Source organism: Antechinus flavipes, chromosome 2 (assembly GCF_016432865.1).
Source record: "Antechinus flavipes isolate AdamAnt ecotype Samford, QLD, Australia chromosome 2, AdamAnt_v2, whole genome shotgun sequence".
NCBI lineage: Eukaryota > Metazoa > Chordata > Mammalia > Dasyuromorphia > Dasyuridae > Antechinus > Antechinus flavipes.
In genome coordinates, this window is record NC_067399.1 from 254,692,787 (window position 1) to 254,718,162 (window position 25,376).

The following is a 25,376-nucleotide window of genomic DNA, read 5'->3' on the forward strand; positions in this document are numbered from 1 at the left end:
TCTCTCCACTGAATGGGGGGGGGGTGTATGGGGTGTTTAGGGACAATTAACACCTTTGATATGAGCGCTTGCTGAGCCCTTTTCAGGAAAGCTCATCCATTTTTTGGTGTCAATCTGCAACTCAATTCTCACCTGTGACTCCAAGAAACTGTAGCATGGCAGCAATAATACCCCAGAAAAAAAGATCTTAGCAGATGAACTAAATCAGCTTGAGAGTAAACAATAGGCCTCAAACCCATTGGTGAGTTGGGGAATGTCTACCCCAAGCATATGAAGACTTTCTCCAATAGAATGGGCAGAAGAGAACAATTTTTTTCCAATGACCTTGAAAACAGCTGAAAAAGACTAATGGAATTCTTAGAATTTGGTTTGACATCGAAGACACTAAGGTCATGTACCACATCTGAGACTAGTCATCATGACTTTTGAACTGCCACTGGAGTTTAATTAGACTCAGGAAATGAGAGTGAGGCTGATGAGTTTGTACAACTCTGCCTCACTTAAATTCAATTCACCCACAAGTCAAGTCACCACCCTGTGATATCATTGATCCTCTTCAAAAATGAAATATGAATAGTAACTAGATAAGGAACCTGTAAGAGTTCAGAGCTACTAGAGGATAAACACATCCAAAACACAAATGTTCTGGGACTCTATGGCAGCTTAATGACCTCTTCTTCATTTATCTCATGGTTCGGATCCCAAATGGAGGTTTTGGATCAGATATTTCTGCCTTTCTTATGTTGGGCACAGACCTGACCACACTTTTGATTGGCATTTGTTTGCCAAGCAGCCATACTTCTCATCCCACAGTCATTTTTTCAGAAGCTTTTGTACTACTTAGATTTCTGGTGATTTGACCTCTTTATTTCTGAATCCCCATCCTCCCACTACAAATGCTTCCATAAATCCATGGATTAATCATCAGTCAATCCAAAGCCACAGGTATCTGATTAGAGAGGATGGAAGAAGGAAACATGAAAACAGAACTATAAAGGGATATGAGAACATTGTCTTCTAAGTTATTTTTGTTATGGTAGTGGTGGTTGTTTTTAAAGGTTCCAATTTCAGCCAAATCCTCAAAGCTGAAAGAGGTGTGATCCATGGTGACTCTGGGGTGAATAACAGCAGCTGACTACCTCACACAAGCTGCATCTATACCTCCTGGCACATGTAAGTAGCACGTCTGAGTATGGGGCTGGTGCCAAATACAGAGACATTTGCAGACTGCCCACTGAGAAGGAGAGAGGAAAGGATGGATGGAAAGAGACTGTTGCATGGATATCAGTAGGCTGGGTTTAGGAGGTCAAGGAGAATGGGTCAAGACTTCTTTCATTAGAAAAAAGAGACAGACATAGAAATAGAGGAATAGAGGCAGGGAAAAGGGAAAGAGAGAGACACAGAGGCAAAGAGACAGAAACAGAGTGGGGGAGAGATAGAGAGATAGAGAAAGAGATACAGAGCCAGAGATAGAAATAGAAAAAGATAGAGAATGAGAATGGGTTAGGTGATGTGGGGTCTCCTAAAAAGGTACACATCTTTCAACTGCTAATTATAGATTACTATCCTCTGTGAAACTTTGTTAGGTGTGTTTGTCCATTTGAAAATATCCTCAGAGTTTGAGCAGAAACTAAGGTAATATGAAGAATCTGAATCCATTCAAAATCACAAATTTTCCCTCAGCAAACTCAATAATCTAATCTTCAAACTTTTCTTACTCAACTCCCCACCCTTGAGTCACTCTCATCACTGTGAAGTGCTGAGGACCTGGGTTATCATTTCCCAGACTCAAATATGTGTGTGTAAGTGCATGAATGTGTATTTATCCACATACATACACACATAGAGACATAACCCTGCCACTTCCTCCCATAACTTTCAAATTAAAGAGGTTTGGTTTCTAACAACCTTCCTATTTTCCATGCAAATATTAGATAGGAAGAAATTTTCCCAGATATTTGGAAAGGATTAGAGCTAGGTATTATAGTAATAGAAATAGTAGATTGTGCCCCTGAAGTTGGAATCAGAAAGATCTGAGTTCAAATTTTCCCTTAGATATATTACTAATTGTGTGATTCTAGGGAAGTCATTTATCCTCTTTTTGTCTGCTTCTTCATCTGTAAAATGGAGATAATAATGATTAACTCGTTGCAATGATCAAATGAGATAACATATGTAAACTGCTTTGGAAACCTTAAAGCATTCTATAAATTCTAGCTATTAGAATCCTTTCTAGCAGGTTTATTGACAAGACAATTGAGCTTGTAAAAACCTGATGAGGGAGAAGGTACAATTCTCTATAATGAAGACCTTGAAAAATAGGTGAGACCCCCCCCCACCAACTGATGTGAGTTAAGAATAAAGAAAATGTACCTAGAAGAATTCAATAATAGCTGGAGAAAAAGGTGAATTGTTTTTAATAAATATGCTACCAATCTAGGGTACAAAGCAATATTTAATGGGGATATTCATGTAGCAGGACAAATGGTTATCACTTTTGGTGAATCTTTTTACCTTTGAGTAGAATTGGCTTCTTCATAAGAAAAAGAATGTCTTAAGTAATCCTTCATGGGGTGGGGTTGAAATTACAACTATGAAAATCCTGCTGAGTCTTTTCTACTGTTAGTGGTTTTGCTTACTATGTCAGTGAACAAACCAGTTGGGAAAGTAGATATTGGTAGGGAGGGAAGTTGATATAGTGATCTATGTCTTCCTACTAGATGTTATACATTGGGTTATGCTTCCTACCTACCATTAAGAATAGAATCAATTCTCAGAAGAGATTAGTCTGTGATGAAACAGTGATTCAAGCAAAGTCCTGATTGAATATCTCCATATTGATCTGATAGTCCTTCTTTATGCCTCTAGGTAAGTGGGATAACATCCTCAAATCACTTCTAAGCTTGGAAACATCTAGCCAACAATCAACAGTTCAGGAAACATTTATTATTCTATGCAAGGCCTGGTGCTAGGAGTGGAAAAAGAAACAAGCAGGGAAAAACAGCTTGGCCCTAAATCTCAAGAAACGTCCAGTTGAATAAGGGAAAGGAAATGACCCAGAAACACAAAAGCATCATAGCAAAGAAACTCCTTAAACCTATTTGAGGAACCTTCTAAGTTCCACCAGCAAAAGCAGAGACAACTTAACCTTGTAGGCTCCTTCATCTTAGGCCCCCCAAATCAGAAATGCTGCTGTCTCTTAGGCTGGATGGCTTATTCTTGTAAAATCTGTTCCACTGTTCCACTGTGGACACAGATGCACAACTCTTCACTTCTCTCCAACATATACAAAATATCCCTAGTCTTTTCATATGCACTCATCCCCACTTTTTGCTTTCTCTTCTTTACTTCTTTTGTATCACTATAAGGCCCATTCTCTCACTCCCTAAAGAAGAAACAAACATTTCCATTCTAATCTTTATCCTTAAATCCTTAGGATATTCTTAGCCAGCTTCCCTTAGGATCATAGGAGCACAGATTTAGAATTGGACATTGAAGACTATGAAGTTTAACCTTCTCATTTGCCAAATGTGGAAATTGGAGTCTAGGAAAGTGAAGTTACTTGCCTAAGATTACAGAAGTATGGGATTTGAAATTAGGTTCTCTAACTCCAGTCAATGTTCTTTCCACTCTACTTGGCTCTTAGGCATAGGGAGCATTGGAAATTAGAGTTCTCCTCCTCATTCAAAGAACTCTCTATTTGGCCATAGCTCCCAAATCTTGCCAATCTGGATGGGGAGATCTTGAAAGAGGCAAATTTACACCATTCTAAAAAGTATCCTACTATGGGAAAAGAAATCACAGAGCTCATTATCCTGAGAGGTGTTTCAAGCTCAAAAGCTAGCTTTAGGATTCATCTGTTCTTCAGACAAACAGACTCCTGAGCTTATAGATATAAGTATTTCTTCTACCAATAGAGATTGCAGCCCCTTCATACTCTCTCATATTATACTGTTCCTGTGTATGTGTACTACAATTCCTCTGTCAATGACCTACATCTAATTCTTTTCATATTTCACAGATATGAAGCAACCTATTTATCTGTTCTCCTTAATTCTGAACATCCAATAGATTCATTTTCTTTTCCATCATACATGTCCTTGATGATACTATTAGGTTACTTCTCTAACATTTCACACAGTGGTATTATGTGTGTCACTTGGGCTCAATTCCTGATATGATACATCAAAATACAACCACTGGAATTCTCTCCCCAAATTCCTCTAGTTCATATTCCTACCAGTATCTATATATTTTTAATCTCCCCCATAGGGACCTCTCCTACTTTGCAAGTATTCAAGCTAAGAATGCATTGGAGTTAATTATTCACATTTATTTATATAATATATAGTATACATAATATATATTATATATATTTATATTATGTTTATAATATATATGTATATGTGTAAGTTAACCTTATTCCAATAGCAGGCTTATATATGAGCTTATGGTAAGTCAGCTCTTTTCCTGCTTTTCCACAGTGATGTGTAAATTCCTTCAGACAACATATCATGCCTGAGATTTCTGGAGAGGATCAATCCATTATTTGTGGTAAAACACATATTCCCTATAGGGGAAGGAAGAATTGAAGACAGCTAGAATTGATCTTCTCCCCCAGTCCACATGAGCTGGTCATGTTTTGGGTCATTGGAAGTAGTAATAAATTTTCTGAATGAGATTGGACCTAACACAGTAAAAAGATTGCTGAATTTAATCAGGAGAAATAGACTTATGCGCTGGCTCTGCCTGTTACTTCCTGTGTAATGTTGAACAAGTTGTCTAACCTTTCAGGGCTTTCATATTCCTCCTTTATGAAAGGATCTATCTTTGAATTCTCTTATATCTCTAAATCTTTGATTTGATGATTCCATTCTTTCTTTTTTTGGATAATTCCTCTGACCTCCATGTGAGAGCTTGCCTTGTATAAATTCTCCATAAAATAGTCTCTTAGGCAAATGTGTATTTGATATTCGAGAATCTTGACCAGCCCATCTCCGTTGTGCTCTCTAAAGAAGAGTTGAAATGCTTGGCAGTCCAAGTCCAGAGGTCCTCAGGATCTGGTATCTTACTTTGCCAGATTATCTTCAGAATCTTCCTAAAACAATTCAGATAGAAGCGATTCAGTTTCCTGGCATGGCAATGTGTACTATCCAGGTTTCACAAGCATATAACAAGAGAACAGCACAATAGCTCTGTAGACTTTAAGCAGTCTAATAGGTCTTTTCTCACACACTTTCCTTTAGCCTCTCAGCTCTGGTGATGAGTGTGTAAACCTCATCATCTATATGTACATTCCTGAAAACTATACTGCCAAGGTAAGTGAAGCTATCCATAGTATTCAGAAATTCTCCTAATTAGAATAAAATATCAAAGTGAATTATAAGGAAAGAACACACACACACACACGATACAATCTTCCATAAATTCTCATGCAATTGATTAGGGGAGGAACACTTACCCTTCTCCACCAAACAAACATCTTGACTTGCTCCCTGGCTGCAATACTTGTGATAGCTCCCAGAAATCAATTCTGCCCCACTACTGCTGCATTCAGCCTTAGAAACTGCCTTGCAGTTTCCCTGCAAAGTTGTTGCTGCATCTGTTAGACTCCTCTTCTTCTTCTCTTTTTCTATGATCCTTCTGGACTTCTGCCACGTTGGTGTGCCACTATTTAGGAGAATTGTCTTTGACTCAGACTTCTTAAAGAAAAGGAGTATTATTGTTCTTTTGTGAGATTGCCCAGGGACTAGGGTTAATCAACACATTTTAGTTCCTTTTGTTCATCAGCCAGATGACCATTCCCAGACAGAACAAAAAGAGCCTCTCAGGTCAAGATGCTTCTTTTACAATCAGCTTGCATTTTTTTTTTTTTTTTTTTAGCAATAATTGTCCCTAGTTTACTGAATATTTAGGTTAGGGAGAGTAAATGCCTTTCAATTTCCCTCAGGCCATTGGAATCTGCCATAGCTATGCAAACTACCTTAAAGTTTTGAAATCTTTAAAGAAGCACCTAACAACATTAAATCTGGAGGCCTTTAGCTGATACTTCTGGAGTAACATCTAGGTCACTCATATTTGCGGTGAAAAATGTACTTTTCATTAGCTTTTTTTTATTGATGGACATATTTTACTGAGAAAGTTCTTCAAGTGCTTGATGCAAATGAACACAGGGTCAACCATGAAAAAGACAATCTGGAGCAATTCACCACTGGTATAGAAATCCTTTACTATTTGAACTGGACATCTTCCATGAAAGAAAATTTTTCAAACAGTCTCAGAAAGGATGTAGAAGTCTGTAAATGATCTAACAGGCTGAACTATTCAGAAAAAAATGAATTCTCAGAATATGTGCCATCTTCTAAATCTTCTCCAAGATGGCCTTCATGGGCCCATCTGGATTAGAAAGGGCAAAGAAAGAGAAAGAGCTGAAAAGATCTTAGGTATAATTCTGATAGGATTTTTAATGCAATTGTGGAAATGGCCCATTCAAATTCAGAAATAGTCTTATGAAAAATTCTTTTAAAAAGGCAAGCTCAACTTTTTTTCAGCAATTCAATGATCTAAGACAATTCCGAAAGACTCATGGAAAATGTTTTCTACATCCAGCGAAAAAACTATGGAGTCTAAATGCAGATCAAAACATACTATTTTCACTTTTGTTGTTTTTTTCATTCTCATGGTTTTTCCCTTTTGTTCTGATTCTTCTTTCACAACATGACTAATGTGAAAATATGTTTAATATGTATAACATGTGTAACTTATATAAGATTGCTTGTCATCTTGGGAAGGAGAGAAAGAAGGGAGGGAGGGAGAAAAAATTGGAAATTAAAATCTTATAAAGGTTAAATGTTAAAAAATAAATTTAAAAAGAGCAAGATCAAGAATTTAAAATTTTTCTAAGAACTAACAGTTAACAAAAATTTCCTAAAATAGAGTCAGCTTGTGCCTCCTTCAATGAGTAAAGAAAATTAATTTGAAATTTTTGGTATGCAGTCAACTCTCAATGTCCTAAACTCCCAGGAGTTGCCTAAGGAGGAAAAATTTGAGGCACTGTCTTGGAAGAAGGTATCCTCAGGAATAATGATTTGAAGCTAAGCAAGAGAGAAGGGGAAGTTACCTTTTAAAGAATTAACATGAGGAAGAACCAAGCCCAGTCAATCCAATCTAATTATGACTGCTAATTAATAAATAAAAGCTTCTGTGACCACATTTCAGTGTGAAAAATATTTGCCTACTGTACATAGAGCTCTATGTAAGGTGCTAGGAGAGATACAAAATTTGTATAAGGCACAGCACCTGTACTTCTGGAGCTTACATTCTATGAATTAAATGATCAATGCACAGAAATATATTTCCAAGCAATCAGTGATAAAGGCATGAAAGAATATTAGCAAACACTCTTCGTGAAGTTTGAATGGACAAAGATTGCTATTGAAGGGTTGATAAAAACAGAAGATGGTCAGTAAGAGGGTCAGGCTTTGAGGGACAGAAAGCAATTTAAGAATCACAGGGGGAAGGAAGACATTCCAGAAATAGGGTACAGTGTGATCACAGGCATGGAGGCAACAGGAAAAGTATGTAAGTGTAGATGAATCATGGAAGGGGTGTAGGAAGGGAAAGGGAAGGTGGGTAATATGGAAAAAATAGATTATGGTAAGTTTTGAATATCAAACTAAGTAGGTTGAAATGTATGTATAATGAAAAACAGAACTAGTGAAGATTTTTTAGTAGAGGAGTAGCATAATCATCTTTATTTGTTTAATCAAAGGATTAGTCTGGGATCAATATAAAAGCTATCTCAGAAGGACAGGAGAATAAAAGAAAGGACATTTTATTAAAGGAAAATCTTTCAAGAGGCCAATAAAATAATCCACATGAGTGATAATGGAAACTAACATTATGAGAATAGTTGTGGAAATAAAGAGGAGAGAAAGAATGAGAAAAATAATGCAGAGGTAGAAATGACAGGACCATTTGGATAAGAAAGATGAATAAGATGGAACTAGCAAATAAAAACAAACCTAAGGCTTTAAAGATGAGACATACTACTTAATAGAATTATCAGCTTTTTGAAGTTAGGGACTGTTTCACTCTTGGTTTTGTATGTCCAGTACCTAGCAAAGTGTCTGACATGTAGTAAGCATCTCATAAATGCATGTTTGATTTACTGGTTGTCAGAATTCTGGTATTACTGACAAAAAATCAAAACAGAAGCTGGGGGCGGGGGAGCATGACCTCTGTTTTTGGATATATTGAGTTTGAGAGCAATAAAATATTAGATGGATATATTCTGTAGGCATTCAGAGATAAGATTCCAGAAGAGAGATTAGGACTGAATACACACACACACACATACATATACATACATACATATGTAAACTTCTAATAAGAACTATATATATATATATATATATATATGTATATATACACACACACACATATATATATGAATATAAAAACTACCAAAGTGATTTTTCTCCAGTGCATGTTCAGCCATGTCATTCCCTTATTCAGTAGTCTTTAAAGTTTTCCTGTTACCTCCACAATCAACTCTAAGATCTCTTGCTCAAAAGCCCTTTGCAACTTGATCACAAACTGACACATAACTTCCTTTCTTATACCCTGGTCTAGCTAAATAGGTCTTCTTGCCTTCCTTTTCACATAGCAATGAACTAAGTTTTGAATGAAACAAGGAATTCTAAGAAGTAGATGTCTCCATATCTTTGCTTTTTCCCATGTGGTAAATATTTTACACTGCCATCTCACATCTACCTCTTACAATTCCTTATTTCATTTAAATTAGTTCATTCAATACCTTCCACATAAAGTAGAAGGGGTATCCACAGATACCCCTGATCATTGGTCATGTTTATAAAGTATTAGAAGAAAAGACAAACCACGAGCAGCTGAAGACAGTAGATAGAATATTTCACCTTCATTCCCCTCCCCCAGAGATTTAGCAGTGAAGAAGAGGAGAAAAACACAAATGCTAAGAAAAGGGGAACTAGGTGATGCAGTGAACAAGCTCTGTCCTTGAAGTTAGGAGAACCTGAGTTCAAATTCTGACCTCAGACACATAACACTAACTGTGTAACCCTGGGCAAGTCACTTAAAATAATTGTAAAAAAGACCTGAGGCTTGGGGCATAATTCTCTATATGTTGGGATTAGAACTTAATAACACCAATAGTTGCTAAAAATAAAAACAAACAAACAAACCAAAACCGAGCAAGCAAAGGAGAAACATTCCAACCATAGATAGCTACTTTGGGGACAGAGAAAAATCAGGATTCTTATTCAGAGGAAAATGATGGAACTAAAAAAAGGTCATTCATTTTTCAATGTGAAACCTCAAATGGTCCCATGAACAAAAGATGTCTTAGAAGAATTTTAAAAGATTTTAAAATTCAAATACAAAAGATCAAGGAAATATTAGGGAAAAAATAAGAGCAACCCAAAAAGAATATGAAAAGAAAGTCAATCAGCTTGAAATAAAGAACCCAAAAACCTAAAGAAGAAAATAATTCCATGAAGACTAGAATTGGACAAAGGGAAGCTAATGTGATTCTAAGAAATAGCATGGCATTCAATGGCATTCAAAATGGCATTCAAAGAAATAATAAAACCAAAAAAATGGAAAAAATAGAAGAGAATGTGAAACATTTCATTAGAAAAACAACTGATCTGGAAAATAGAGAAGAAATAAAATATGATTTTAAAAAAGAATCTTCATACAATATTACAAGAAATTATTAAGACAAATTGCCCCGAAGTTCTAGAACAAGAAGACAAAACATAAATAGAAAAAGAAAAAAAATACACTTTTCACACCTGAAAGAGTTCCTGGGAAGAATATGATGGTCTAGTTTCAAAGCCCCCAGGTTAAACAGAAAATATTGGAAGCAACAAGAAAAGAAAAGAAAAACAATTTAAATATCATGGCATTACAAGAAGGATTATATAAGACCTAGCAACTACTATGTTCAAGGACTATAGTTCTTGTTCTACTATATTTCGTAGAGCAAAAGAGCTAGGGATTATGCCCAAGGATAAATTACCCAGCAGAGTTAAATATAATCCTGAAATTTTTTTTAAAAATGGATATCTAACAAACTGAAAGCTTTCATATATTTTGACAAAATAGCAGAACTTAAGGGAAATTTTGATGTATAACCTCCAAGAGAAATATAAAATAAACATTAAGGACCCAATTATAAGGGACTTAAGTTCAATTCATTTACTTCTTAGACATGAAAAAAGTTTTTTTTTATGACTGTCATTTTTATTTGAGTAGTTTGAAAGAAAGGCTTGGACTGAGCTGTATATGACGAGGTGATGTGTTTCGTGTGTGTGTGTGTGTGTGTGTGTGTGTGTGTGTGTGTGTGTGTGTAGAGATAAAAAAGGAACAAGTATCTCATACAAATGAGGCAAAAGGGAAAAAATAAATACAAGAGCTAGTAGGGGGAGGGCAGATAGTGCTGAAACCTTAGTCTCATCAGGAATGGCTTAAAAAGGGAACAACATAAGTATCTAGAAGAGTATAAAAGTTTCTAAATTCAGACAGAAATAAGAGGACAAGGGGATAAGGTGAGGAGGTAGAGGATAAGGAAGGAAACAGGAGAGCAAGATAGCTGATAGTAGCAAAGCAGAAGAATAAGGAGAGATAGAAATTGGACAAAAAAGGATAATGAGGAAAATAAGTAATTATACTTCGAATGTGAATTGGATGAATTCACCCCTAAAATGGAAACAGAAAGTAGACTAAAAATTTGAATTCAACAATATGTTACTTTCAGAAAATGTTACAAGGAGAGATACATACAAACATAAAATAAAGAATGGGCCAGAATTTGTTATGTTAAAAAAAAAAAAAACTAGTAGTAATCATGATGTCAGGAAAAAATTATTAAAATAGATTTAGTCAGAAGAGAAAAATAGGAAAACTATACTATATGTCAGCCATATTCAGATTTTTAGAATACTTAACTAGACAGTGTAGGATTGGAATATTGCTGTGGTATATGAAATAATGAGCTAATAGATTTAGAAAAATATATAAAGACTTGGACTTATAAACAAAGATGCTATCTCCCTTTAGAGAGAAGAGGACAAGAAAAGATAGTATGGTCTTACATATATGTAATGGGCTGAGGCTCGAGTTGATGCACTGAGGTCCCAAGCACATGAGGCTAAATAGTCATTGGACCATACTCTATTAATATATAAGCTTGAAGAAAGAATGGCCCCCGCCCACTCTTTGTGCAAGTCCTGATGCGTTGTATAGGAAATGACGATTTTGGTGGGTGGAGGCAGGGGAGTGGAAAAGGAAGCAGAAAGCCTCATGTCTTGACACAGCTGCTCACATTGCTATCGTGACCGCCCTTCACCTCCGATCCCCCTCTGCTAGCTGGCTTCCTGTCGTAGCTGCCCATATTGCTATCGCAATCCTTCTTCATCTCTTCACTTCAATAAAGATCGAAGATTTTTCCCTTAACCTGAATTCCTGACTCCGGCTGATTTTAAATATATGGTCATCACACATATATATGTATGTATATATAGTTATAGATGTATGTCAATCTATCCATCTATCTTTATGCTTAATTGTAGTAGAATAGAGGGAGAAAGAGGAAAATAAAGAGAACAAAAGAAAATCTACAAGGAAGCAAAGATGTATAGCTCTGGATACAATGTATAGTATTTATTTCAAGGTTTTCTTGAAGTGGACATTTATATTTTGAATCCTCTCTTACATTCTGCTGTGCACATAGGCAATGCTTTTTTCTTTTCTTATTAAAATTAAAATTTAAAAATAGAAATCAGACAACAACAAAAAAATGAGCACAAATGAAAAGTCAGTGAAGAAAGAAATACTAAAGATTCATAAGAGGGTAGAGATGGACCCAAAGGAGATGGAAATCAAAGAACTTTATCAAGGTAGAAGAAGAGCTCTACCCTTCCTGAGATTTGTAAACCTATAGATTTAGAGCTAGAAAGGCGTTAGAGGAGTTTGGGTTGCTCTTCTGAGGAAGAGAAGAAAAGAAGGAAAGAAGGAAGGAAGGAAAGAAGGAAGGAAGGAAGAGAAAGAGGGAGAAAAGAAGAGAGGGAGGAAGGAAGGAGGAAAGAAGAAAGAGAAGGGAGGAAGGGAGAGAAAAAGAAAGGGAGAGAGGGAAGGATGAAAGGGGGAGGGAAGGAAGGAGAGAAGGAAAGAGAGAGGGAAGGAAGAAAAAAGGAGGGAAGGAAAGAAGGAAGGAGGAAGGAAGGAAAGAAGGAAGAAAGGAAGGAAAGAAGGAAGGAGTGAAAGAAGAAAGAAGAGGAAGAAGAGAAGAAGAAATGAAGGAAAGAAAGAAGGGAGGAAGGGAAGAAGTATGCCTTATGATTTTGAAAAGCTTCAAGGAATGGAATCAGACTACAGGGCACCAGACAGTCCCAATCTTGTCAGCAAAGGAGGAATCTGAGTCATCCACTGCTAAAGATGACGAAAGGCTTGTGGTGAGGCTCTCTCTCAGAGAAATGAAGTTTGAATAACTGCTGTGGAAGAAGAGACAGGGATTCTGTTAAGAACAGAACTTCTTCAGAATAGAAAGGAAAAAGGAGATTTTTTTTAACCCCTCTAAGAACTGCCAGAAGGAAACCAAAATTCTTTAACCCATCTGCATTGACATGATGGCCGATACATTGTAACGACATGAAAATGAATAGAATAAGCAGACTGAGTGACATTGTTATTAACCTTTGTTCCCTCAATAAATCATGCCAAAGAGCAGCAATTACTCCTGTTCTTGACAAATACTGCTTACATAGCAGATCTCCCTCTGTTCCCTGCCCTCTCTTTCTCTCCCACAAATGGAGCTTCCACTCAGAGGTTTAGAAAGTGACTGGGCAGAATAATGCAGACAGAACAGATCTCACATCAGCACTGCACGTGCCCTTTTACCAAGCTCTAAGCAAGTTACCTTGGCTGCTGTGACCCATACCTAGGCATTCATTCCTAGAGAAGCCCCTTCATCCCCAGAATCAGGATCTTAGTGTGGGAAGGGTTGTTCAGCTTCTCTACTGCCAATAATCAAGGAAGAAGAGGGGCTTCTCCTCTTTAGACCATTACCTTAGGACCACAGCATCACGCCTTTGTTCTCTCTAGTGCCTCCTCCATTCTTCCCACCTCTACACTCTCCCTTCCCCCCTTCCATAGAAAATAAATCATCAGAACCTCACACTGGCAGCCAGCTGTTTAGGACATGCAGATTATTTTACTCCAGTGTAAAGAATTCTGAGGGACAAACTACATGCGTGTGCACGAACATACATACACACCCAGAGACAGTGTTCCTAAAGCCTTTGTGTATTTTAAATTTTAATATGCTTAAAATTTAGGGGATGCTAAAGTATGCATATGTATATTACAAGTTCTTCTGTGTATATATAAATTGTTATATATTATATAATACATGTACCTATGTATGATATATATATCACATATATATATATGTGTTTGTATGTGAACATGTGTATATATATATATATATATATATATATATATATATATATATATATACCCAAAAAGCCCAGCCTCTCAGTCAAATTGATGAGGATATTTCCTCCCTATGTATGGTGCATATCCTTTCCTGCCTATCACATGTGACTCTTGCCTATGTCTTTTCATAAGTCTGCCAGAATGTGTTGGAAGCTTTCCTTCCTTTTTTTCAATGTTTTTCATTTTAGGGAGTTGTCTATGATTTAACTGGAGGCTCACTGGAAGGAACCTCTCCCTATAGTGTACTTTGGTTTCTGCTCTATAATTTCTAATCTTGGAGACTTTGCTGGGGTTCTTGGAAGGACTCAATGGTTTGCTCACATTCACATGGCCAGTATCTGTTGACTTTGAGGCTGACTCCCTTTCCACTAAACCACATTGTCTCTTTCTCTTGATATCACAAGGAGAGTAGCACAGTATATTTCAATCATATATTCCTCTAAATATATACAGCTGGGTGGTACCATAGTACAGAGAGGATTGAGTCTATGCAATCAGGAAGACCCAAGTTCAGATCCAGCCTCAGACATTTTTTAGCTATGTGACCCTGAGCAATTCATTTAACTTCTGTTTGTCTCAGTTTCCTCATTTGTAAAACAAGGATAATAATGGTACCAACCTCCACATGGTTGTTGTGAGGATCAAGTGAGATAATGCTAAGCACATTCCTTGATACATAATAAAAACTATATAAATATTAGCAATTATCGTCATTATCTTTTGATGACATCCTTTACTCTGATTCTTTTTTTGTAGCTCCTTATTAAGCATTATAGCCCACTCTCATTTACTACATACCTTTCCATTGCCTTCTAAATGATATTCAATAGAATAATATAAATAAATGAAGCCATATCCAAGAAAACAAATTTTAGGTACACAGCATAAGTAATAAATTCAGCATGGTCCAGAATGACATATAAATTTCCTCATTGATCTGACCTTCCTGGCAGAAGTATCTCCCTGCTCTGAACCCCTGGCTTCATTTCTGTATACCACTGCTAAATGAATCTGCTAAATATCATCTGCTCAAAAAGCTTCTTTGTAGCTCAGCAAGAAAAGCTCTTTATTTTGGCACTATCTAGCCTCATCCTTAGTAGCCCACCTTATTTTCTACTACTTTCTTATATACCTCCCTCAGTGGATTGACCTAGAATTGCAGATACATGAGATATTTAACCTAAATGACAGAGCCCATAACTAATGAGGAGCTTCATTAAGCCCTTCAGTGATTCTTTTGGCAGAGAAGGAAAGGGTTGGCTCTAGAATTGTCCTAATTCTCTGATTCCTCAATCATTGAGGTAGAACTTGGTAAATTGACTAGAATATATAACTCACTGTCCAACCATGTCAAAAAATAGAAAGATCACAATACTGACTCTACCCTAATTACCAATCCACCTCATCCCCCAAATATTGAAGATGTCTTCTTCACAGGCAATAAGAAAATAGATGTATGAACCTGTCCCTAAAGCCTGATATATCATGGTAGACGTGGCAGGTCATAGATAATGGAGAAATTGAACAAAGATTCCTAAATACACAGTGTAGTGCTAGAATGGGATAGTGAAGCCTTTATACACACACACACACACACACACACACACACACACACACACACACACCATGTACACATGCATACATCTTATTTGGAGTCCTTGAAATTTGGGTCACTTCTCTCTGAATATGAGACATACATATGGCTTACCCCCACGCAGAAATGCTGTAGGAAACAGGGCGCCCCAGAAACCCAACAGTCTGTCTATCCACCTCAGGTTCTGGCATACCTCTGGCCACAGCCCAAATCTGGGGGAAAAATCTCTGTCCACCTAGAGCAATATTTCTGATGAGAAATTCTTTAACAATGCTATTTCCAATTTTTCCTAATGTCAAATGGTGCCCCGGGAAGGAGCATGCAGTTGGTTCAGTTACCCCTAAAGAATAAGTAAGATTCTAGGATAACTAAATTCAATAGCAGAGTTATGGACTACAGAATGCAAGAGGGTAAATCGGGGACCACATCTTGCCAAGTAGCTATTGGGTCCATGGTCCTGTATTTGTTGTCTCTGCTTATGATAAATGTCTGAGCCCTTCTGCAAAAGGCCTGCTTTTGAGTATCACACTGTTTATTAAGGAATCACTTGTCACCCTGGCTTTATTTCTGATGGCTCTCAAAGGGAAGGTGACCTTTGTTTTAGGTCAGCTTGAATCTAATTTGGGAAGAAGATTTCAGGGCCAGTGTGTCTAGGTGACTTATGGGCTTGGAGTTGACTTTATTCCCCCAATCTTATTAAGAACCTATTACCAAATAAACACCCTTGCAAGGCATATAAGGTGATGAGTGAGACAGTCTTTATTGGAGAGTGAGAGTATTTGTGAGAAAAAGAAACAGAGAAGGGTCAATTGTCCATCAATCACTCAGGACAGCAGCAGCAGCACTGAGAAACTCCAGAAAGAATATGTTTTCTTCTGGTGAGCAAATGTCAAGCATCAGCTTTCCTGGGAATATCTAAACTTCCTCCTGGCATATCTTCATTGGGATTCAGTTTTTCATATTACTGTTTCATGGGCAAACAAAGCGGGTGCTTCTGATGCACAGGAGTGAGCAGATTCTGACCCTGACATCACGGCATGATACATTTTGGAGGCTGTTGGGTATCAAAGGAGGTTTTGCTCCACTCAGATTTCTTAAACATACACACACACACACACACACACACACACACACACACACACACACTCCAAAAACATATGTATGACAAGCTTCAAGGGGGAGAGATGGGGAAAAAAGGTCACGAAAAAAAGAGCTCCCTGCTACACAATGGTTTTTCTCAAATGATAAACATAAAAAAACCCTAGCAGCCGATATGATGCTAATGCTTCTTAGGCCTGTCACAAGTGAAAGCAGCTCCTTGCTGTCAATTACCGGGGGGACAGCTGGAGTCTCTCCTCTCCCTGTCAGGATGTGGACATATTGCATGTCAGAAGGAAGGTAACAAATTCACCAGGACAGCATCACCATCTGTCACTAGCGGAGCTACCACGGGAACAAAGGGTCAGGCCTGCAGTGGGAAGAGAAGGCCCCATTCGACACCACCCCATTCTGCCTTCTCTTAGAAAATCCCTACTGAACCCGACAGAGCCCCTAACTCTGCAAAACTCAGGCCTAGAATGCTTGTCTTAGGGAAGACCAGATCCCTAGAAAAATACCAGAATGGGCCTGGGCTGAAAGATATCCGTAAGGGAAAGAGTCCACACTCTTTAATCTCACCAGTGATACCCCTGATAAGACCAAATTGTTTTCAGGAGGCAAGCATAAGCTTCTAAAACTTTTTTTTTTTTTTTTTTACTATAAGTGCCAGTTCTGACTTCATCAGTAACTGGCTAGGTAAACATTCAGTTAGTCATTTAAACTTTTTGCCCTCAATTTTCTTTCCTGAAAAAAAAAAAAAGAGAAAGTCATTATTGAACTAGTAGTATCTGAAGTCTTTTTCTAAATCTGACATTCTGAACTCTGTATCTAAGGCCATATTAAAACACCATCCTCTGGTTCCTTACACTCATCAAGATTAGTCCTTTTGTGATGATTTTACAAGATTTGCCCTTCCCCAAAGGGCCTAAATATCCAGATAAATGCCCACACATACATGTTTGCTTTTATGAATATTATTTAGTTGGTCCATAGATCTTACTCCATTCCCATAAAGGCAGTTATCCACTTAAATATTTTACTGAAACAAATTAAAATAAAACCAATTGCATTCTCTTATTCTCAGCGCTATCTCTACATATTTGGATGGAGAATGTTACTTTCTTTTTTAAAAAAAATCAGAAAAATAATTTTTTCTGCTAAGCAATGATAAAGAGCTGGCTTCCAAGCCAAGAAAAGCTGTGCTTAAGTCTTTCCTCTTTCACATGGCCCTTGCATGGCCCTGCACAAGTCATTTATATTCTCTCTGTTCCCATGACACTCTCTAAGATGATAATTTGCCAAGAAGATAACAGTCTTCATTGGTCAAGGGAGTTTCTTACCAGAAACTCTTTATACTGATGAAATCACAGGTTCTTTTAACAAAATTGAAGGTGGATCAGTAATAGCTGCTATAGGAGACTAGACTCAGAGCCTCCTCATCAAAGCTGAACAATATAGCAGCAGCAGCAAAAGATAGAACAGGAATAATTTCCTTTCACTTGATAGGAATGTCCAGTTTACTATGACCCCCACTAGCTTGTTTCTGTCACCACATGATGTTATTGTAGGGACCCTGGATTCTCAGAGGCTATGCTCAGCTTGCAGAAGGTCTTCCCCAAGCAGTAAAGGTTTTGAGTAAGGGGCAAGAAACAGATTGTATGTTTCCTTGGAGAAGTACCAGCTTTCATCCAGCCAAATTGGCCTTTTTATCATTCTTTAGAAAAAAGTACTCTGAGTCTCCCACCTCTGTACCTTTTTACTGGCTTATCCCCCAGGCCTGGCATGCATTTCCTTGGCACCTCCATCTCTCAAAATCCTTAATTTCTTTTAAGCCTCAGCTCAAGTAACACTTGCTGCATGGGGCCTTTTGTGATGCTTCCAGCTGCCAGTACCTTCTTTTCCAAATTGCCTTGTATAGATTGTGTATTCACATATATCTATATATCATCACATATATTTCTATGTATGTATGTATGTGTATATATATAAATCTATATATCTCAGTTACCCCCAATTTAATATAAATGGGTTCTGGTTTTTGTCTTTCTATTCTCAGTACCTACCATAGTAATTGGCACATAATAGGCATTTTTTAAATGGTGGGTGAGTAAAACTAACAGCAAAGAAACCAGGTTGACTTCATTTTTCTGGTCACTTGTGCAGAAGAAGAACAGTTGTATTGTGCATAAGTGAAGGGAAAATTCACATCGATGAACCCACAGATCCTTTCAATTAATTAGTTTGACCACAGAGAACTGCACCCACACAAGCCACAGTTTATAATTATTTTTTCAATTTCTTATGTTTTCTCTCTCCCTGCCAATGAGCAGAAATTAATCTATAATGGACAACAAAATGTGTTTGATACTTTACAATAGAATTTTTATAAGTGACTTTATCCCTTTTTATCTTGGCTTTTTTTTTTTTCTAGAAATGGACAATTAAGTTCTGGAAGGTAATTTGGAGTTATACTAAGGAAGTGACTAAAATGTCAATAATCTTCAAATCAGAGATCCCACTGCTAGGCATCTGTCCCAGTGAGATCAAAAATAAACAAAAGCTCCAAATCCACCTATAATTGTATAACAATATTTTTTTTCTGGTGGCAAAGCACTAAAAACAAAGTAGGTATCCATCAATTGGAGAATGACTAGACAGATTGTAGTACATGAATGTGATAGAATATTACAGCACTATAAGAAATAATGATTATGAAGAATTCAGAGAAGTATAGAAAGATACAAACAAAAATGAGGAAAGTAAAACCAGGAATATTTTATATATATACATATATATTATATAGGTAGAGATAATATGTTATATAGAGATAGAAATAGATAATATGTGTGTATATATATATGTATATATAATTACAGCCATGCAAATGAAAAAAATTAAGTGAATGATGTGATAAGAATAATGATTAATATTGTCCCCAAAAAGGGCAAAGAGAATATATTGCCCTCCTTTTTTTCCAGAAGTCAAAACTAGGAGCAACTAGGAACATGAAACATTGCATTATATTGTCACAGCTGGTTGATATGTTGGTTAGTTTTGTCAAATAATTCTCTCTGTCTTACTGTCTCTAACTCAGATTTTTAAAAGTTGGATTACCTACTTTTAATTTTTCCATTTTTTTCTTTTTCAAGAATTTGTTGATGTCCCACCACCTCCACCCTTCCACTCCCATTAAGCAAATTTAACAACAAAAATCCCTCAAGATATATATCTACACCATACAGGAAAAAAAAAAATAAACAAACAAAAACATTGCCCAGGTCTGAAAATGTGAATTTTTTCCTTCCTTCATTTTAAATTGATTATCTCTCTGTCATGAAGTGAATGGTGTGGGGTTTTTTTTTTTTTTTTGACTCATCATTTATCATTATATTGATCAGAGTTTTAAAGTCTTTCCAAAGTTGTTTTTTTCTTTATCATGTTGTTAATTTTGTATTGTATAAGCTGTTCCCCTAGTTCCTCCCATAAAAAAATCCATAAACATCACAGTCAGCTTGTTCTGATGATCACCCGTCCCCCAAATCTTAAATATTTTCTTGGATAAGACTAGGTGTCATTATAATTATATATAATAATAGCATTTCAGTAATGTTTTGAGGTTTTACAAGTATTATTGTATCTTTACAACAATCTTGGGAGGAAAGTGCTATTATATCTCCATTTTTCAAATTGGAAACTGAGGTAAATAACAGTTAAGTGACACAGCTAGAAAGTATCTAAGGCTGTAATTGAATTCAAATCTTCCTGACTCTGAGTCTAGTGCTCTATCCATTGTTTCACCTATCTGTTTTCTGTAGCAGGACTGAAAGTAAAGTAAACTTAAAAACCTGTATAGTCAAATTAAATACACACACACACACACAAATTCCAAAAGGAGACAAGCAGAATGTGATGGACACAGTGGCAATCATTACAACTAATATTTCTAGAAATCTTTTAGATTGATAAAGTACTTTACTTATAATAATTATGTAATGTAAGTTGTTAGTATCCCTATTTTTTTAAATAGTAAAAGTGTTTTTATTAAGTCGTATTAGATTTTGGAATTGTTTATAAATGACTTTATTTTATTCATTTTGCTTCCTTCTTTATTATTTATTTATTTGTTTGTTTGTTTAACTTTTTCCCCCTAGTTACATTCAAAACAATTTTTTCATTTGTTTTTAAGATTTTTGAGTTCTCCCTTATCCCCACTCACAATTAAGAAACCATTTATGAAATTATAAAAACATTTCCATAAAAGTCAAGTTGTGAAAGAAAACATAGATCTCTCACCCTAAAGAAGAAAAAAAACACCTCCAAGAAGAATTAAAAAGAAAGAGAGAAATAGAGAAAGAGAGAATGCTTCAGTTTGTATTCAGGCACAATCTGTTCCTTCTCTGGTTATGGATAGGATTTGTAGATGATTATACAACTGAGAATAGCAAAGTCATTTACAGCTGGTCATCCCGGAACATTGATATTCCTTTGTATACAATATATTTCACTTTATTCATGGAGGACTTTCCAGGTGTTTTTTCCCCTGAGAGCAACCTGCTTATCAGTTCCCAGACAACAATAATATTCCATCACAAACACATACCACAGTTTATTGAGACTTCCCCAATTGATGGGCATCCCTTCAATTTTCAACTTTTTTTTGTCCTGAAAAGAGAGCTACTATAAATATATTTTATACATATAGATCATTTTCCTTTTATTCTTCCCTAATAATGGTGTTGTTAGGTCAAAGAATATGCATGAATTTACAAGCCTTTGGATACAGATCAGATCTTTTGATCATTTATCAGTTAGAGCATGGCTCTTATTTTTTATCAATTTGACTCAGTTCCCTCTATTTGAGAAATGAAGCTTTATCAGAGAAACTTGCTTTGAAAAATTTTACAATTACTATTGCTAATTGTATTTGCCTCCCCCCATTCTCTCACTTTTCTCTTTTCTCTCTTTTCACCCTGTCCCTCCTACTTGCCACTCCTTCCCTCACTATGCCCTCTCTTTTATCACCCTCCCCCCTTCCCATATTCTATTCCACTCCTATTTTCCTGCAGAGTAAGACAGATTTCTATACTTCATTGAGCATGTATGTTATTTTCTATTTGAGCCAATTCCCTCTTCCCCTCCACTGTAAAAGCTTTTTCTTGACTTTTTTAATGGCAGATAATTTGCACTATTCCATTTCTCCCTTTCCCTTTCTCCCAGTATATTCTTCTCTCACTCCTCACTTTCACCATTATAAAAAAATGTTATCTCTTTATATCAACTCACCCCTGTGTGCTCTGTCTATATATACTCCTGACTTCCATAATAAAACTTTCTAATGAGTTATAAGTATCATCCTCTCATATAGGAATGTAAACAGATAAACCTTATTAAGTCCCTTATGTTATCACTTTCCTGATTATCTCCTTCTGCTTCTCCAGAGTCCTGTATCTGAAAATAAAATTTTCCATTCAACTCTGTCTTTTTATCAAAAATGTTTGAAAATCTTCTGTTTCATTGAATGACCACCTTTTCTTCTGAAACTTTTGCTGGGTAGGTGATTCTTGGTGCAATCCTAGCTCCATTGCTCTCCAGAATATCATATTCCAAGTCCTCTGGTCCTTTAATGCAGAAGCTGCTAAATATTGTATTATCTTGACTGTGACTCCACTGTACTTGAATTGTTTTTTTTCTGGATGCTTGCTATATTTTCTCCTTGACCTGGGAGTTCTGGAATTTGGCTATAATATTTCTGGGAGATTTCATTTTGCAATCTCTTTCAGGAGGTGATCAATGGATTCTTTTAATTTATGTTTTATTCTGGCTCTAGAATATCAGGAAATTCCTTGATAATTTCTTGAAAGATGATGTCCAGACTCTTTTTTTGATCATGACTTTCAGGTAGACCAATAATTTTTAAAATTATCTCTCGTGGATCCATTTTTCAGGTCAGTTGTTTTTCCAATGAGATATTTCACATTTTTTCCTATTTTTGGTTTTACTTTATTGTATCTTGATTTCTCATAAAATCATTAGCTTCCAATAAGCTCAATTCTATTTTTTAAGGAATCATTTCCCTCAGTGAACTTTTGTACCTCCTTTCCCAATTGGCCAATTTTGCTTTTTAAAACATTTTTCTCCTCATTAGCTTTTTGTATTTCTTTTTGTATCCCTCTCAATTCTTTCCCTAATTTTTCCTCCATTTCTCTCATTTGATTTTCAAAATCCCTTTTGAGATCTTCCATGACCTGAGCCCAATTTTTATTTTTCTTGGAGGCTTTGGATTCAGGAGTTTTAACTTTATTATCATCTTCTGAATGTGTCTTTTGATCTTTCTTGTCAACCATAATAACTTTCCATGTTCAAAACCTTTTTTGGTTTTCTACTTATTTTCCTAGCCTATTACTCCTTTGTTAAAATAGGATTCTATTTCCAGAGTACACTATCCCAGTCTTCAGGGGTTTTGTGTAGCTGTTTTCAGAAATCTTTCTAGGAAACAAGCACTTTTTTCTGCCCTGGAGCTGTTAGGTGTGTCTTGCCCCACAGTAGCTGTAAGATCTAGTATGCTGACTGGGGCTGGAGCTTCACTGATGGGGACTGCACTGAGACTGCAGACCAGCCTCCCACCTCAACCACAAACCCTTTCCACTGACCTTCCAGATCCTCCCTGGTATCTCCAGGCAGAGAGGTCCGAAATCCTCCAGCACTGCTGTGGATTTAGAAGTCCCACCTTACTGTCCCTGGGGTCAGGGCCAGAGCTGGGGCCAACTTTCACTTTGGTTCCATAGATCTATTCTGCTGATATTCTAGATCCTCTTTGGTGTCTCTGCACTGAGAGGTCTGGAAGTCACTAGTACTGCCGCTGATTCAGAGGTAGGTCCCAGGCAGGGCTGTGTCTGGGTCTGGGACTATCTTGGTCCTGCACTGGGACTGAACACTGGATTCCCACCCTGGTGTCACAGAACTCTTCTGCTTAGCTTCCAAATCATCTTCAGCTGGAAAAATGTTGTACTCTGTCTTTTCGGGTGTTCTGATGCTCTAAAATTTGTTTCTTCCAAACCACTCCAAATTCCTTTAAATGACTCTAAAATTTGTTTTAGAGTCATTTAAAGGAATTTGGAGTGGTTTGGAAGAGAGCTTGGGGGAGTTCCTGCCATTATGATATCTTGGTCCCACCCCAGTAATCCCATTTTTAAGAGGAGAATTGGAAAGTAAGAAGTTATGACTTTTTCAGGATCATTTAGCTAGGAGATATTAAAGTGAGGGCTTGGATCCGGGTCTTTTGATCATAGGACCCATTGGGGTTTTTTCAGCCACATAAGTTCATATATGTAGTTAGGAGGAACATTAGAAACTTTCTAGTCATAAAAAGCTCACAGGTGAACACCCTGAGGCCTATAGGAAGGTTAAAGAACTTTCCAAGCTCTCTCAGTGAATTAATAAATTCAAAATAAAATCAGAGATAGACTTTGAACCCAATACTTTGCCCATTATGCCACAGTTTGATGATTCCATAAATTTTGTTTTAGTGATCTAGGCAATAGAAGAGAAGAACATTTTCTATCATCATCTATTGTGTCATGTGATAGATGAGAAAACTGAAATATTACTTATATTTATATTTAAAGATTCAAAAAATGAAGCCTATGGAAGAAATTACAATTCACAAGTATCAGAATCAAGACTTAAACCTATGTGTCCTGATTCCAAGTCCAATACTCTTTTCATTACCTCATATTTAAACAAGCTGAGATCTGAAGAGTTGTGGTAAGGACACTTTAACCTGTAGGCAGCAATGTCAACTTCTGTAATGACATGTCCCTTATACATATTCTTTCCTTGAAATAAACAGGGCTGCTATCTTTGCCCCTCTTTAGGAGAACATGTGACCCAATAGGTTGGTTATCTCAATCAACAAACATTTATTAACTGCCCACTTTATTCCAGGCACAATGCTAAAAATTGAGATTACAAATAAGGCAATATGGATGATAAAGTCTAGTGGTTGATATTTTGTGTATATAATACCCCAAATATTAACATTGGGTATAATTACTGTTTAGTAAGCTGCTTTATTTGGAGCCCAACAGGACTAGTAACCACTGTGAATCCCATTGGATTTACCTCAAGAGATTACTTTGCAAATATTTTTCTGGTAGTATGATAGAGAGCTAGCCCTGAAGCCAGAAGGATGTGAGTTCAAATTCTCTGCCTCTGACACACAATGATCTTTAAGGTCTCAATGCTGTAGACAATGCTTTAAAATATAAGTTGCAGAAAAGGTGATAACCTACATTGAAAGAGGAAATTTCCATCCCTCTATCAGAATAAAATCATATATTTAATCCATGTCCTATATTTTTGTGTCCCTGTCTCACCTCTATCAATAGAATATAAGTTCCATGGTATTAGGGACTGTCTAATGTTTTTCTTTGTATCTCTAGTGTCTAACATAATAGCTGGCACATAATAGGTGTTTAATAAATACTTGTTGAATTTAACAAATTGAGGACCAGATTAGATGGCATAACATAGGGTGAGGTTGTTAGTGTGCTACCTCACTTGAACTCAAAGGGGTTTAATCTTACATGTGACGAATTCAATCTGAAAGGATTACACCTATCACTCCCTATCCTTGTTCTCATATCTATAGCTATCAGCATTATGAAAATTTAAGGGGCACTGTTCCTGTCTTTAAAAAGACACATAGAGGAAATTCTTAAAGTCATCTGAGTGTCTAAGAGCCTTGATCAGCATTACCTGATGAGGGAAGAGGAAACTCCAATTATAGATGTAGGAAAAGAGGGATTAATTAAAAGGCTACATGATTCTGAAGGCTAAGAAAAATACTGATACATCAGAAGATCCCTTCTCCCTTTAATGACCTCTCTAAGACTTGATCTTGTTGCCCCAACAACTTGTTGTAGTGTCTGAAGAGAAAAACAATACTCATCTTGAAACCATCAGGCCAAGGCAACTTTCATTCAAAAAATAAATGTTACCCAGAGAGTCAGAGATCACTCAGGGCAAATCAACAAGTCGACAACAAAAAACATTTATTAAGTTTACTTTACACATGCATTAAGTCCCAGCAATCCAAATGCAAGCAAAAGGATAGTCTCTATTCTCAAGGAGTTTATATTTTAATGTG